This window comes from Mesoplodon mirus (assembly GCF_964341445.2).
Source record: "Mesoplodon mirus genome assembly, chromosome: 2".
Classification (NCBI taxonomy): Eukaryota; Metazoa; Chordata; class Mammalia; order Artiodactyla; family Ziphiidae; genus Mesoplodon; species Mesoplodon mirus.
In genome coordinates, this window is record NC_138977.1 from 178,612,082 (window position 1) to 178,627,873 (window position 15,792).

A 15,792-nucleotide genomic window follows, 5' to 3' on the forward strand; every position below is an offset into this window, starting at 1 on the left:
GAGGCAAGTGACCATTGCTTCGGGGTGCACAAGGAGAGGGGATTCAGAGCACCATCTAAACGAGCTCCAGAGATGGGCGTGAGCCGCGTCTACCAGCGCAGACACCAGAGACGGGCATGGGACGCTAAGGCTGCTGCTGCAGCCACCAAGAAGCCTGTGTGCAAACACAGGTAACTCTCCACACCTCCCCTCCCGGGAGCCTGTGCAGCCCGCCACTGCCAGGGTCCCGTGGTCCAGGGACAACTTGCCCGAGAGAACACACAGCGCGCCTCAGGCTGTTGCAACGCCACACCGTCCAGTGCCACCGCAGGCTCACCCCTCATTCCGTATCCCTCCCTTCCCCCAGCCTGAGTGAGCCAAAGCCCCCAAATCAGCTGCTCCTTTAACCCCCTCCTGTCTGGGCAAGGAACAGACTCCCTCAGGTGACCTACATGCAGAGGCGGGGCCCAATATAAAGAGGAACCCCGGGAGCTGTGCAAACAAAGAAGAGAAAGGGAAATCTCTCCCAGCAGCCTCAGGAGCAGCGGATTAAATCCACACAATCAACTGGATGTACCCTGCATCTGTGGAATACCTGAATAGACAACGAATCATCCCAAAATTGAGGTGATGGACTTCGGGAGCAACTGTAGACTTGGGGTTTGCTTTCTGTGTCTACTTTATTTCTGGCTTTATGTTTATCTTAGCTTAGTATTTAGAACTTATTATCACTGGTAGATTTGTTTATTGATTTGGTTGCTCTCTTCCTTTATATATATATATATTTTTTTCTTTTCCTCATTTTGTGAGTGTGTATGTGTATGCTTCTTTGTTTGATTTTGCCTGTATAGGTTTACTTTTACCATTTGTTCCAGGGTTCTATCTGTCCATTTTTTGGTTTTTGTTTTTGTTCTTTTTTAGTATACTTTTTAGTGCTTGATATCATTGGTGGATTTGTTTATTGGTTTGGTTGCTCTGTTCTTTCTTTGTTTTTTTATTTCAATAATTTTTTTTATTTTCTATTTTAATAACTTTTTTTCTTTCTTTTTCTTTTCTCCCTTTTCTTCTGAGCCGTGTGGCTGAGAGGATCTTGGTGCTCCAGCCGGGTGTCAGGCCTGAGCCTCTGAGGTGGGAGAGCCGAGTTCAGGACATTGGACCACCACAGACCTACCAGCCCCATGTAATATCAATTGGCGAGAGCTCTCCCAGAGATCTCTGTCTCAGTGCTAAGACCCAGCTCCACCCAACGGCCAGCAAGCTCCAGAGCTCGACGCCCCTTGCCAAACAACTAGCAAGACAGGAATACAACCCCACCCATTAGCAGAGAGGCTGTTTAAAATCATACTAAGTTCACAGGCACCCCAAAACATACCACCGGACGTGGTCCTGCCCACCAGAAAAACAAGATCCAGCCTCATACACCAGAACACAGGCAACAGTCCCCTCCACCAGGAAGCCTACACAACCCACTAGGAGCAGACACCAAAAACAATGAGAACTATGAAACTGCAGCCTGAGAAAAGAAGACCCCAAACACAGTAAATTAAGCAAAATGAGAAGACAGAGAAATACACAGCAGAGGAAGGAATAAGGTAAAAACCCACCCGACCAAACAAATGAAGAGAAAATAGGCAGGATACCTGAAAAAGAATTCAGAGTAATGATGGTAAAGATGATCCAAAATCTTGGAAAGAGAATGGAGAAAATACAAGAAAGGTTTTAACAAGGACCTAGAAGAACTAAAGAGCAAACAAACAATGATGAACACCACAATAAATGAAATGAAAAATTCTCTAGAAGGAATCAATAGCAGAATAACTGAGGCAGAAGAACGGGTAAGTGACCTGGAAGATAAAATAGTAGAAATAACTACCACAGAGCAGAATAAGGAAAAAAGAATGAAAAGAATTGAGGACAGTCTCAGAGACCTCTGGGACAACAGTAAACACAACAACATTCAAATTATAGGGGTCCCAGAAGAAGAGAAAAAGAAAGGGCCTGAGAAAATATTTGAAGAGACTATAGTTGAAAACTTCCCTAATATGGAAAAGGAAATAGTCAATCAAGTCCAGGAAGCACAGAGTGCTCCATACAGGATAAATCCAAGGAGAAACATGCCAAGACACATATTAATCAAACTATCAAAAATTAAATATAAAGAAAACATATTAAAAGCAGCAAGGGAAAAACAACAAATAACACACAAAGGAATCCCCATCAGGTTAACAGCTGATCTTTCAGCAGAAACTCTGCAAGCCAGAAGGGAGTGGCAGGACATAGTTAAAGTGAAGAAAGGGAAAAACCTACAACCACGATTACTCTACCCAGCAAGGATCTTTAACACCCCACTTTTACCAATGGACAAATCATCCAAAAGGAAAATAAATAAGGAAACACAAGGTTTAAATGACACATTAAACAAGAGGGACTTAATTGATATTTATAGGACATTCCATCCAAAAACAACAGAAAGAACTTTCTTCTCAAGTGCTCATGGAACATTCTCCAGAATAGATCATATCTTGGGTCACAAATCAAGCCTTGGTAAATTTAAGAAAATTGAAATCATATCAGGTATCTTTTCCAACCACAACGCTATGAGACAACATATCAATTACAGGAAAAAAACTGTAAAAAATACAAACACATGGAGGCTAAACAATATGCTACTAAATAACCAAGAGATCACTGAAGAAATCAAAGAGGAAATCAAGAAATACCTAGAATCTAATGACAATGAAAACACGATGACCCAAAACCTATGTGATGCAGCAAAAGCAGTTCTAAGAGGAAGCTTTACAGCAATACAATTCTACCTCAAGAAACAATAAAAATCTCAAATAAACAACCTAACCTTACATGTAAAGCAATTAGAGAAGGAAGAACAAAAAACCCCACAAAGTTAGCAGAAGGAAAGAAATCACAAAGATCAGATCAGAAATAAATGAAAAAGAAATGAAGGAAATGATAGCAAAGATCAATAAAACTAAAACCTGGTTCTTTGAGAAGATAAACAAAATTGATAAACCACTATGCAGACTCATCAAAAAAAAAGGGAGAAGACTCAACTCAACAGAATTAGAAACGAAAAAGGAAAAGTAACAACTGACACTGCAGAAATACGAAGGATCATAAGAGATTACTACAAGCAACTATATGCCAGTAAAATGGACAACCTGGAAGAAATGGACAATTTCTTGGAAAAGCACAACCTTCCGAGACTGGCCCAGGAAGAACTAGAAAATATAAACAAGCCATTCACAAGCACTGATATTGAAACTGCGATTAAAAATCTTCCAACAAACAAAAGCCCACGACCAGATGGCTTCACAGGCGAATTCTATCAAACATTTAGAGAAGAGCTAACACCTATCCTTCTCAAACTCTTCCAAAATATAGCAGAGGGAGGAACACTCCCAAACTCATTCTGTGAGGCCACCATCACCCTGATACTAAAACCAGACAAAGATGTCACAAAAAAAGAAAACTACAGGCCAGTATCACTGATGAACATAGATGCAAAAATCCTCAACAAAATACTAGCAAACAGAATCCAACAGCCCATTAAAAGGATCATACACCATGATCAAGTGGGGTTTATTCCAGGAATGCAAGGATTCTTCAATATATGCAAATCAATCAACATGATACACCATATTAACAAACTGAAGGAGAAAAACTATATGATCATCTCAATAGATGCAGAAAAAGCTTTCAAAAAAATTCAACACCACTTATGATAAAAAACCCTCCAGAGAGTAGGCATAGAGGGAACTTATCTCAACATAATAAAGGCCATATATGAAAAACCCTCAGCCAACATCGTTCTCAATGGTGAAAAACTGAAAAAATTTCCACTAAGATCAGGGACAAGACAAGTTTGCCCACTCTTTCCACTATTATTCAAAATAGTTTTGGAAGTGTTAGCCACAGCAATCAGAGAAGAAGAAGAAATGAAAGGAATCCAAATCAGAAAAGAAGAAGTAAAATTGACACTGTTTGCAGATGACATGATACTATACATAGAGAATCCTAAAGATGCTACCAGAAAACTACTAGAGCTAATCAATGAATTTGGTAAAGTAGCAGGATACAGAATTAATGCACAGAAATCTCTTGCATTCCTGTACACTAGTGATGAAAAACCTGAAAGAGAAATTAAGGAAGCACTCCCATTTACCATTGCAACAAAAAGAATAAAATATCTAGGAATAAACCTACCTAAGGAGACAAGAGACCTGTATGCAGAAAACTATCAGACACTGATGAAAGAAATTAAAGATGATACAAACAGAAGGAGAGATATACCATGTTCTTGGATTGGAAGAATCAACATTGTGAAAATGACTCTACTACCAAAAGCAATCTATAGATTCTATGCAATCCCTATCAAACTACCAATGGCATTTTTCACAGAACTAGAACACAACATTTCACAGTTTGTATGGAGTCACAAAAGGCCCCGAATAGCCAAAGCAATCTTGAGAAAGAAAAATGGAGCTGGAGGAATCAGGCTCCCTGACTTCAGACAATACTACAAAGCTACAGTAATCAAGACAGTATGGGACTGGCACAAAAACAGAAATATACATCAATGGAACAGGATAGAAAGCCCAGAGATAAACCCACGCACATATGGTCACCTTATCTTTGATAAAGGAGGCAAGAATATACAATGGAGAAAAGACAGCCTCCACAATAAGTGGTTCTGGGAAGACTGGACAGCTACATGTAAAAGAATGAAATTAGAACACTCCCTAACACCATACTCAAAATAAACTCAAAATGGATTAAAGACCTAAATATAAGGCCAGACACTATCAAACTCTTAGAGGAAAACATAGGCAGAACACTCTATGACATAAATCACAGCAAGGTCCTTTTTGACCCACCTCCTAGAGAAAGGGAAATAAAAACAAAATTAAGTAAATTGGACCTAATGAAATTTAAAAGTTTTTGCATAGCAAAGGAAACCATAAACAAGATGAAAATACAACCCTCAGAATGGGAGAAAATATTTGCAAACAAAGCAATGGACAAAGAATTAATCTCCAAAATAAACAAGCAGCTCATGCAGCTCAATATCAAAAAAACAAACAACCCATTCCAAAAATGGGCAGAAGACCTAAACAGATATTTCTCCAAAGAAGACATACAGATTACCAACAAACACATGAAAGAATGCTCAACATCACTAATCATTAGAGGAATGCAAATCAAAACTACAATGAGGGGACTTCCCTGGTGGCGAAGTGGTTAAGAATCCGCCTGCCAATGCAGGGGACACAGGTTCGAACCCTGGTCCAAGAAGATCCCACATGCCATGGGGCAACTAAGCCCACGCACCACAAGTACTGAGTCTGCGCTCTAGAGCCCGCGAGCCACAACTATTGAGCCCGCAAGCCACAACTATTGAGCCCACGTGCCACAACTACTGAAGCCCATGCACATAGAGCCCGTGCTCCACAACAAGAGAAGCCACCGCAAGAAGTCCATGCACCACAACGAAGAGTAGCCCCCCACTCACCACAACTAGAGAAAGGCCGCACACAGCAACGAAGACCCAACGCAGCCAAAAATAAATAAATAAATTTATTTAAAAAAACAAAAACAAAAACTACAATGAGGTATCACCTCACACTGGTCAGAATGGCCGTCATAAAAAGTCTACAAACAATAAATGCTGGAGAGGGTGTGGAGAAAAGGAAACCCTCCTGCACTGTTGGTGGGAATGTAAATTGATATAGCCACTATGGAGAACGGTATGGAGATTCCCTAAAAAACTAAAAATAGAACTACCATACGACCCAGCAATCCCACTACTGGGCATATACCCTGAGAAAACCATAATTCAAAGGAGTCATGTACCACAATGTTCATTGCAGCTCTATTTACAATAGCCAGGAGAGGGAAGCAACCTAAGTGTCCATCGACAGATGAATGGATAAAGAAGATGTGGCACATACATACAATGGAATATTACTCAGCCATAAAAAGAAACGAAATTGAGTTATTTGTAGTGAGGTGGATGGACCTAGAGTCTGTCATGCAGAGTGAAGTAAGTCAGAAAGGGAAAAACAAATACCATATGCTAACACGTATATATGGAATCTAAAAAAAAAAAAAAGGTTCTGAAGAACGTAGGGGCAGGACAGGAATAAAGATGCAGACGTAGACAATGGACTTGAGGACACAGGGAGGGGGAAAGGTAAGCTGGGATGAAGTGAGAGAGTGGCATGGACATATATACACTACCAAACGTAAAACAGATAGCTAGTGGGAAGCAGCCACACAGCACAGGGAGATCAGCTAGGTGCTTTGTGACCACCTAGAAGGGTGGGATAGGGAGGGTGGGAGGGAGATATAAGAGGGAGGGGATATGGGGATATATGTGTGCATATAGCTAATTCACTGTTATACAGCAGAAACTAACACACCACTGTAAAGCAATTATACTCCAATAAAGGTGTCAAAAAAAAAAAAAAGTTCAAGAAAGGAGGCATATGGCCCCTGTTACCCAAAGACCTTCCTCCCAGGAAGCCCATCTGGGAATGGCAGACAGATTACAAAGTGGCCCCATCCACTTTGGCCCCATCCAAACTCACCATCCTTTACTGTTTCCACTCCCTTTGCAATGTAGCCTTGCAGTTCCCCCTAGAGGAATTTCCCCAGCATCTCCTTCGCCTGGCCCTTAAATCCAGGCTCGTGGCTTGCTTTGGCCAAGAGATCATGGCAGAAGCTATGATGCACCAGGTCTGAACCTAGGCCTCGAGCAGCCCTGAGCACTTACATTTGCTCTCTTGAAACTCCGCTGGTGCCCAATGAATAAGTGTGGGCTAATAACTGGTGATGAGAGACCCGAGGCCTGGTCACCAGTCACCCCAACTCACAGCCAGCCCACCACCATCCTAACCAGCCAGCCCCAGCTGAACGGCCAGTTGACCACAGATGAATGAGCAAGCCCAGACAAGATCAGTCACGTCTGACCCAGGTCTGCTGACCAGGAGACTCATTAGTATGAGTATTATTGTTTCACGACACTGAGTTTGAGGATGGTTTGTGACGCTGCACCAGCTAACTGATGCAGAGGCCTTCTATGCTCCAAGCCGACTGGCAGCTTGGATACAAAAGGCAGACGACCAAGGCCAAGTTCCTGATGGCACCAAGCAAGGGCCCCATTTGATAGCACGTAGAGGATGGCACCAGACATGGGCTGCACGGTACAGACAGCTTCTGTGAGATGAATGCGCGCCAAACGGGATCACCTCGCCTCAACTCTGCGTCTCTTTAACACCCTAGCCTTCCCGTGGCTTCCCGCAGGGCTGAGGAAATTCTGCTCCTTTCCCACTGGGCTCCCCACCCAGACCTTCAATCAGCAAAGGGCTGACTCACCACCTCAGGGGAAGCCTCCCCAAGCTGAACACCCTTAGGGATCCAGAAGCAGAAAGGGTAACTGAGTCATTCCACTGCTGCAGGCTGTTTCCCTTTGTAAGCCTATTTCCCATGCCTGACGCCTCCCCAGCCCCAGGGGCTACCTGCTAATAAGCCACAGAGACCCCTGCAGGGGGGAACTGACACTCTGCTGGCTATTTAATGGTCCACAGAGGAAGAAAAGAACACCAGGTATCTCCAGGCCCATGCTTCAGGTTCAAGATCCCTCTCTTCAACCCCAGAAAGGAGCAGACAGGCCTCCCAGACAGCTGAGTAAGGCTTCCCTGAGCACCAGGAATGGTGTGGCAGATTCAAAATGCAACCTGAAATAGAAACAGCACTCAAACAGCAAACGAACTCCAGAAGGTCCAGCCACATTCAAGCATTTCCCTCGAGGAGGGCTTGGATGCTCCTTTGAAATTTAAAAACCAAACATTTCATTCTTTCAAAACAATCTCTTAGGGCCTCCCTGGTGGCGCAGTGGTTGAGAGTCCGCCTGCCGATGCAGGGGATACGGGTTCGTGCCCCGGTCTGGGAGGATCCCATATGCCGCGGAGCGGCTGGGCCCGTGAGCCATGGCCGCTGAGCCTGTGCGTCCGGAGCCTGTGCTCCGCAACGGGAGAGGCCACAACAGTGAGAGGCCCGCGTACAGCAAAAAAAAAAAAACAATCTCTTATTCAGGTGCCCCTGCTTGGCCTGAACCTTAAGAATGTGTTTACTCTGTGCCCACTGCGTAACTGAGCGTCCAGAGAATATCTGCCTGGGGCAGGAGTCAGGGCTCCTGGGAGTCAGCCTTGCATCCATCCCTTTGAAAACCGTCATCCACAGGCTCCAAAAAGGCCATTAACAAAGATGAATATGTCCCAGTCCCAGCTCCTGGCCTCACATGCTCCTAGGTTCCATGGGGAGAGAGACAAACATGCTCACAGCACAGTGGGGGCTGGCTGTGGGCCCTGCGGTGAGGGTGGCCATGGAGGTATGCCCAGGGCGCTGCAGTGCCCTGCAAGCCCTCAATGGCTTTCCCAGGGTGTGTTGCAGCAAAAATTGAAATGAAGTTTTCCCTCTCCTGAGAACAAGGAAAATAAAGGGAACAGTGAACAGGCTAAAGAAGAAACATAACCTGGCCTGAAAGAGTTAATCACTCCTAGTTGGTTTTTTTTTTTAACTGTTACTAATCTGTAACTAGATTTGTACTTCACAAAGCTAACCTATTACTCTTTAACACTATGTGAATTACATCCTGCACTCCCTTGTAGCAAATCACCCCTTGTAGCATTTGCATTTCAGAAAAAAAGGTCTCCGGCAGATAACCCTGAGACAAACGGACCCAATTACTGGGCTGCCTGATGCCAGCTGTGACTGTTTTGAAATAATGCAGGAAGACGAAGAATGCAAGACCTTCACTACTTTGATGTTTATCATATACCCTGGACTGTGAGCCCCACATATAAAATCTTCTCTGATTCCCAAAGGAGTAGGGGGGCACAGTTCTTGAGGCGCTAGCCTGCTGTGTCTTCCCTTCTGCCTGGCAGAAAAATAAAGCCATCTCTCTCTTCCTCCAAAATCTCTGTCTCCATATTTCTGTTTGGCATCAGTGCACAGAGAAGCCGAGATTTCGGCAACAGGTGCACAGGGGTCAGAAGGATGAGAGGGGTGTGGGAACAGAGAGGGAAGGAGACGGTGACCTGGACACAGGCCCTGGGGGGACAGCTGTCTGCTCCCTTCCCCATCTCAGCCAGGCCTCGAATTCCAGCTGCCTTGAGCATCGCAGAGCTCCAAACCTGCCAGAACAAACTCTACTGAATATCTCTTCCTCCTGAGCTCATTTCTAAGAATTTCTAAAGGGAAAAAAAAAGAATTTCTCAGACTCGTTGTACTTTTGCTAAACTACTAAGGCTTTAAAATCCGTAAGCAGTAGGATATAATTAAATGCAAATGCAGGGCCACATTTAAAAATTAATCTTCTATAATTAATTAGTAATTTTAAACATTCTGATAAATGATACTTAAATGGCACAGAATTATCCTAGCTCTGAGTGATAAAGTCATCTGCTGAAGATTTACCATGTTGGAGTGAGAAATATTTGCATGTATCATGTGGGACAACAGAACGTTGCAATCACTTAATTTACCTTTGCTATGAATGTATTTAAAAGCACGGTCTTTATATTCAAATTGTAGGAGCAAACTCACTCACTGCAGCAAACTGAGAAGCAACTGATTCGGAGCCAGGCGTTAACCCTGGCTGTGCTTCTAATAAAGATTAAATTGGCCTCCAGCCACACCCCTTGCCTGGGAAGCCAGTCCAGGTTGGGGTGGGGAGGGATGCTTGGAAGTGGCCCTGTCCACCTTTGTCCCTTCACATTCACCTACTCCCCCCAGCCTGGGTGAACACTGACCCCCACTCCCAGAGCAATGGGGAGCTGTCCTATGAACAGGCTGCTCCCTTGCTGTTCTTTCTCTCATCCTTCTCGGTACAGAAAGAGATCCCTGGTATCATTCTAACCGCAGAGGCAAAAGCCATCAGCTGCAACTGTCACTCGGTGCTGCTATTTCTTTCCCAACATTGCAATGCCTTCCCCAGACTGCTCTGCCATCAGCAGTGCCTTTCAGGGTGTGTGTGTGTGTGAGAGAGTGAGTGTGTGTGTGTGTGCACGCATATGTGTGTGTATCAGTGCCTCTTGGGCTGTGCTAGTCTGAGGGTCTGCTTGTACCAGAGTATGTAGCTGGTTGGCGGTATCACTGTATCAGCCTGTATCCATGTGTGCGTCCGTGTGTGTGTGTCCAGTCTCCCACACCTGCCTGCACTGCTGCTTATTGCCAGCCCTCTCCCAACCCACTCACCTCCCTGCACACTGCTCTCCCCCTGTGGTACCACGTGCCACCCGCAGGAAGAGCTCACCCCGTTTGCTAACCGAGGAACCAAGACCAGGCCAAAGGCAGGGTTCTGAAGCAAACTTAAGTCTTCCAAAGAGCAGAAGTTTTAAGACCAAAGCCCTTGCTGATGGGCTGGCCAAGGACCTGATGACCAACCAAAACAAGGCAACTGAGGAATATACAAGAAAACGTAGCTTTCTATTGGAAGTAAGAAATATAAAATATCCATTCATCATTCCCTCAACAGCCGCTGTGGGCCAAGACTTGTGCTGCTCTTGGAAGATAAAATAGTGGACACCACGCAGTCCCTGCCCTTGAGGGGGTCACATTCCCGTGGGAGGGACAGGCTGCACAGGGCTAGACGGCAATCGGACTGCAGGGCAGGGGCAGGGCACGGTGTCTGCCTCATGAACTGTCAGCAGGCAGTGGCAATTCTTCTCCATAAATGCTTAAAATAGCTTAATTTTTCTACTTTTTCCAGTAAAACAAAACAGACTGGGAGGGAGAGGAGAGAAAGAAATAAAGAGGATACAAAAGGAAAGAGGGAAGCCCAAGCCAGAGACAGAAGCACAGAAATAACGAATGAGAGCTGGAAGGACAAAGTCCTGGAGTCCCCCCTCTCTGCACACTCCCAGAGGAGGGTCTGGTGGATGAGAGCCCTGGGGCGGCCCCTCTCATCCGCCACAGCGAGCGCCCAGAAGGACCACGGCCACGGTGTAGCCACAATGTTCAACACCATGGCAGGTCCCCAGGAGAAGGCACCACCACTGTGTTCCCAGCCAGTACTTGATATGGTTCCTGGTCCATAGTAGACACCCAATCTGTACTGGCTGCATGGATGACTGGGTGGGTGGATGGATGGATGGACTGAAGGACTGATGCATGAACACACAAATGGATGGATGGAAAGACAGATGGACAGACACATGGACAGCGGATGAACGTATGGATAGACTCTCCTTCAGGAAGATGAGATGAAGCCCGGGGCCAAAATGGACTGTGGACTGGAGGGCTCCCCATCAAACCTGACCTGGAGAAGAAATAACAGTGAGACGTACACACCCCTCAACAGCTGGGGCTGTGGTTTTGGAGGCCAATCTATAGACTATTAACCTCGAAGACCCTGAAAAGAACAAACCAAGAACAAACCGGTCCCGAAGTTTGGATTCTCCACCCCCGGAATAGGGATCCCCTTCCTGCTGCCATCCCAGCCTCAGCCCCACCACTCCCCACCCTGTACACCCACTGCAGCAACCTCACCACACACATCCCTGAAGATCCTAGGGCTCTCCAGACCCCTGTCTCCAGCCCCACCTTGACCATGAGGTTAATCAAAGCTCATCCCTATAGACCCAGACCCAGTGTCACCTACTCCAGGGAGGGTCCCTGACCCTTTGGCCACCCCATCTCTCCCGGACCAGAGGACATGGCTCCATCCTTGGTGCTCTCACAGGACCTGGTCCACACCTCTGCTTTTATAGGTGAAGGGGTTTGTTTACACCTCCGTCTTCCCCACCAAGCTGGGAGCCCCAAGAGAGCAGAGACAGTAGCCTTAGTGCCCAGCACAGAACTTAGCACAGCACTCGGGCTCATTAAGTGCTGGACAAATGAAAGAGGAACTCCTGAACAGAGGGGAGGTGGCTCCACCAGCCAGGAGCAAGACCCCTGGCCTCGGCCCCTCTCAGCAGCTGTCACCTTGATCACTTCAGGACTTCCACAGCCCTGGAGTGAGTGAGGAGAGGACACTGACATTCCCACCTCCCCTGGCTGGTTTGGGCTGACAGGCTACATGAGTATAGCATCATAGATGGCTGTCACCATCCACTAAATCCCCACTTGGCAGACAATGGTCCAGAGAAGAACCAAGGCCCAGCTCAGGATAGGATGAGTCCAACTCAGTCCCAATTAGGAGTGATTGGAAGGTGCCACCTCCCCTCACTCCGAGAGTCCTAGTGTCGAGCCCATGCAAGGCTTCCCTCCGTGGCCTGTGCCCTCACATTCCCCCAAGGGCAGCACCCTGGGGGGGCTCCAAGTCTGGAACCAGAAGACGGGAGTTCTGTCACCCCTGAGCCCAGTCTCCCCAAGGGGAGCCTTTTAAAGATAATGCATTGATGCAGTGATAATATTAGCACTGTGATAAAAAAGGTCTCAGAGGAGGCAATGTGGATTCAAGACTGAGTGATAAAAGCTGAGGGGAGCTTGAGGCGGGGCCCGTTATATGAGCCCACAGGGCCCCCCAAGCAGACCCCAGTGCCTCAGCCTGCGGCACACCCCTCTTCTCACCCACCATCTAGGCTAGACTCCCCAAGCCCACAACCCCTGGCAAGGGTAGCCCCTTGCAAAGTGGGATCACAGAGAGGCCAGAGGTGCACGGGCCCCCAGGCCGAGCCCCCCACACACCCCCAGTGACTGAGTGGACCTCCCAGCACAGCATATGAACAGCCTGGCAGGTCCCAGACAGCCATGTCCATGTCATGTAGAATTTGTTATTAACGACAGCGAAAGCACCGGCCTTCCCAACAGATTCACATGCAGCAAAATGTAAACGATTCAAGCAGAACTATCTTCCTCCCGCACTCCCATCAGCCAGGCTTTCTGAGTGGGGAAGGGGAGGAGGTACAGCTAAGAGGACCACATAACCCAGTCCTACTGGAACTTGTCCATACGAGGCCTGATCGGACACAATATCTACATGTCATCAGTAGCGGTGGGGCTCTGAGGCCATTCACTTCCCCACACCAATGTTTTGTGTTTCATAAAATTCAGGACATGTCCTGGCAGTGGGTCACCCTTGTGAACATCCTCTGTCCTTGTCACAACAAAGAAGAGGTTGGGTTTCTCTGCTCAAAAAGCCCAAGCAATGCCTGTGTGCAGTGAACAAAGGTTTTGTTCTGGGATTGGCATCTCCAAGTCTCTCCTGGAGGACCTGCTGGGCTAGCCAGCCATACAGGACACGTTCACCTCCAGAATCCAGGCTCCTTCCCCTACCACGCTTACCAGATGCAGTAAAACTCTTTGAGCATAAGCACCCTAAAAACCTTTGCCAGATGTTGGACAGAGGCAACTGAATTATACCTTCCCCCATGAAACCAGCATGGCCCTGTTTTACCCAGTACAGTAACTCCTATGCTTGTCTTTTCCATACAGGCAGACCTCAGAGATATCGTCAGTTTGGTTCCAGACCACCGCAATAAAGCAAATAGTGCAATAAAGCAAGTCACATGAATTTTTTGGTTTCCCAGTACATATAGAAGTTATGTTTATGCTATACTGTAGTCTATTAAGTGTGCAATAGCATTATGTCTAAAAAAAACAAAGTACATATCCTAATTAAAAAATATTTTATTGCTAAAAACTACTAAGCATCATCTGACAACAGAGGGTTGCCACAAACCTTCAAGTGGTGAAAAGACACCGTATCTGGGAAGCATAATAAGGTGATATGTGCCTGTAACATGGCACAGAGGGGCTCTGGAGTGGGTCATTGTGGACTTGAGTCCCGTTCAAACCCCGGGTGGCTGCTTGCATGACCTTAAGCGAGGCATTTAACTTCTTCAGCTCCGGCTGCCTCATTTTCAAAGTGTTAGGATTAGAGAAGGCCGGGCCCATGGCGGGCACCCAGGAAATGATGGTACCCTCCCTCCTCCTGATAGCAGGCACGTGGGACCAGAAACCAAGACTCTGAGCAAGCTGGAGCTGGAAGTAATGAAGCCCAGGTGCTGTCCTCCCCTACAGTCTCTGGCCACCCCTCCCAGGGTCTTGTCATTCTTGCCCGACATTAAGAGCAGCCACTCCAGGGGACTTCCCTGGCGGTCCAGTGGTTAGGACTCTGTGATTCCACTTCCAGGGGCCCAGGGTTTGATCCCTTGTCGGGGAACTAAGAGGTTGCAGCGCGAGGTGCAGCCAAAAACAAGAGCAGCCACTCCAGGGGCAACCCCAGCTCCGCAGCACCCAGCAAAGCAAAGGCTTTGCAAACACGGTCTGGGAGATCAAGAAGGCAACCGGCCAAAGCCAAGCCAAGTGTATCCAACACTGCAGGAATTTGCATAATTAACCACTTGGAAATAATACCTTTAGGCCAGTCTTGGTTATGTGTTAAATCTTTGCAGGGCCTAGAAACAGGGCAAGAGCTGAATTCATCTAAAATGATGAATGTGAACAGTGAACAAGCATGGATGCTTCTCGAGAAGCTATGTGTCCGTCACCGCCTCCATCCCTACTTTCAGGTGAAGACACTGAGGTTACAGAGGTGAGGCAAATGACCCAAGGTCACACATAGAGTAAGTGGGGGAGCTGGACTCGACCCCAAAGTTGCTTACATCCAAAACCAACGTTCAGCAGAGCAGTAGCTGGGCAGAAAGGAAGCAAGGAGAGGAGGCGAGGGATTGGCGAGGAGAGGGGAGGACAGGGGCACGGCGACACTTAGCAGACACCAGCCCCAGAGCAGACTCCACCGGCCTTTTAGCAAGGAGAAAAGCTTTCCTATGAGCAGACACTGGCACAGACACTGCTGGAACATTCTGAGAAAGCCTTGGACACATTAGTGCTAATCCTAGCCTGCCCATTACTGGCCTGAATGATTTCATACAGAGAAATGTGTTCTGGTGAAAATGCCGAGCATCACTGGGACCTCACAGCGTGGCTGACCACCAGCGTGATCCGGGGCCTGATTAGCCCAGAGCGGCAGGGCTGCTGGCCAACTGCACCAAATTAAGCGTTCCCAAATTTTAAGTTCTCCAGCAGTGGGCTTCGTGCTGGCTGCTGATGCATGAGGTAGCATTTCGAGTAATAATTAATAAGAGAAGAAAGCAGAATAAGCAAGCAAAGGACATCAAATGGAATTAGTATAATTCTGCCTTTCACTTCATTTTACATTCAGTCAGAGAGGGCCAACAAAGTGCCCGGGGCTGGAAAGAAAACCACCAGGAGCATTCAGCCACCCCCTGACTCCTTCCGTCCACCGCTGCTGCCAGGCACACCACACCCACAGCCTGTCCCCCAAAACCTACCCAGGCCAGAGAGGGACCTACCAACTCCAGGTGGTCACCTCTTTGCCATTAGACCACCAGCACGCACCCATCATCAGCTCATATAGTACTTCTAGTTTTCTGTTCCCAAATTCATGGATTCTTTGTTAAACTGGTGGGTCTGACCCCTAATGAAGTTGTTTAGGAAAAAATCATTGATTATCCCAGGCACCAAAAAAATAAGCACATACACCAAGTATCATTTGGTGACATGCAAACAAAACCTGCTCCGGGTGCTAACATATCCCAAAGCAGAGCTGCCCACCTCTGCCGAGAGCTGGAAATTTATTTTATCCCTAGAGGCTTACACCTGTCAACAAAGAGACGAAAATTAAAAAGAAAAAAACAACATACAACGGCCTCAATTTTGCTGCAAAAATCCCTGGCAGTGAGTAATAACCAGGTTTCCCACTAGCCGCCCCCAGCCTCTCAGCATCTGGGCAGGTGTTGGGTCACCTGTCAGGGACCAGTCAGGAGT

At 46.8% G+C, this 15,792-nt stretch overlaps 1 protein-coding gene across 2 annotated transcripts in view; it reads right to left on the bottom strand.

Moving 5' to 3' along the window:
- GRID1 (glutamate ionotropic receptor delta type subunit 1) overlaps nucleotides 1-15,792 on the bottom strand; it is a 678,013-nt gene that overhangs the window by 463,210 nt on the left and 199,011 nt on the right. The gene's annotated exons all lie outside the window — the stretch shown is intronic.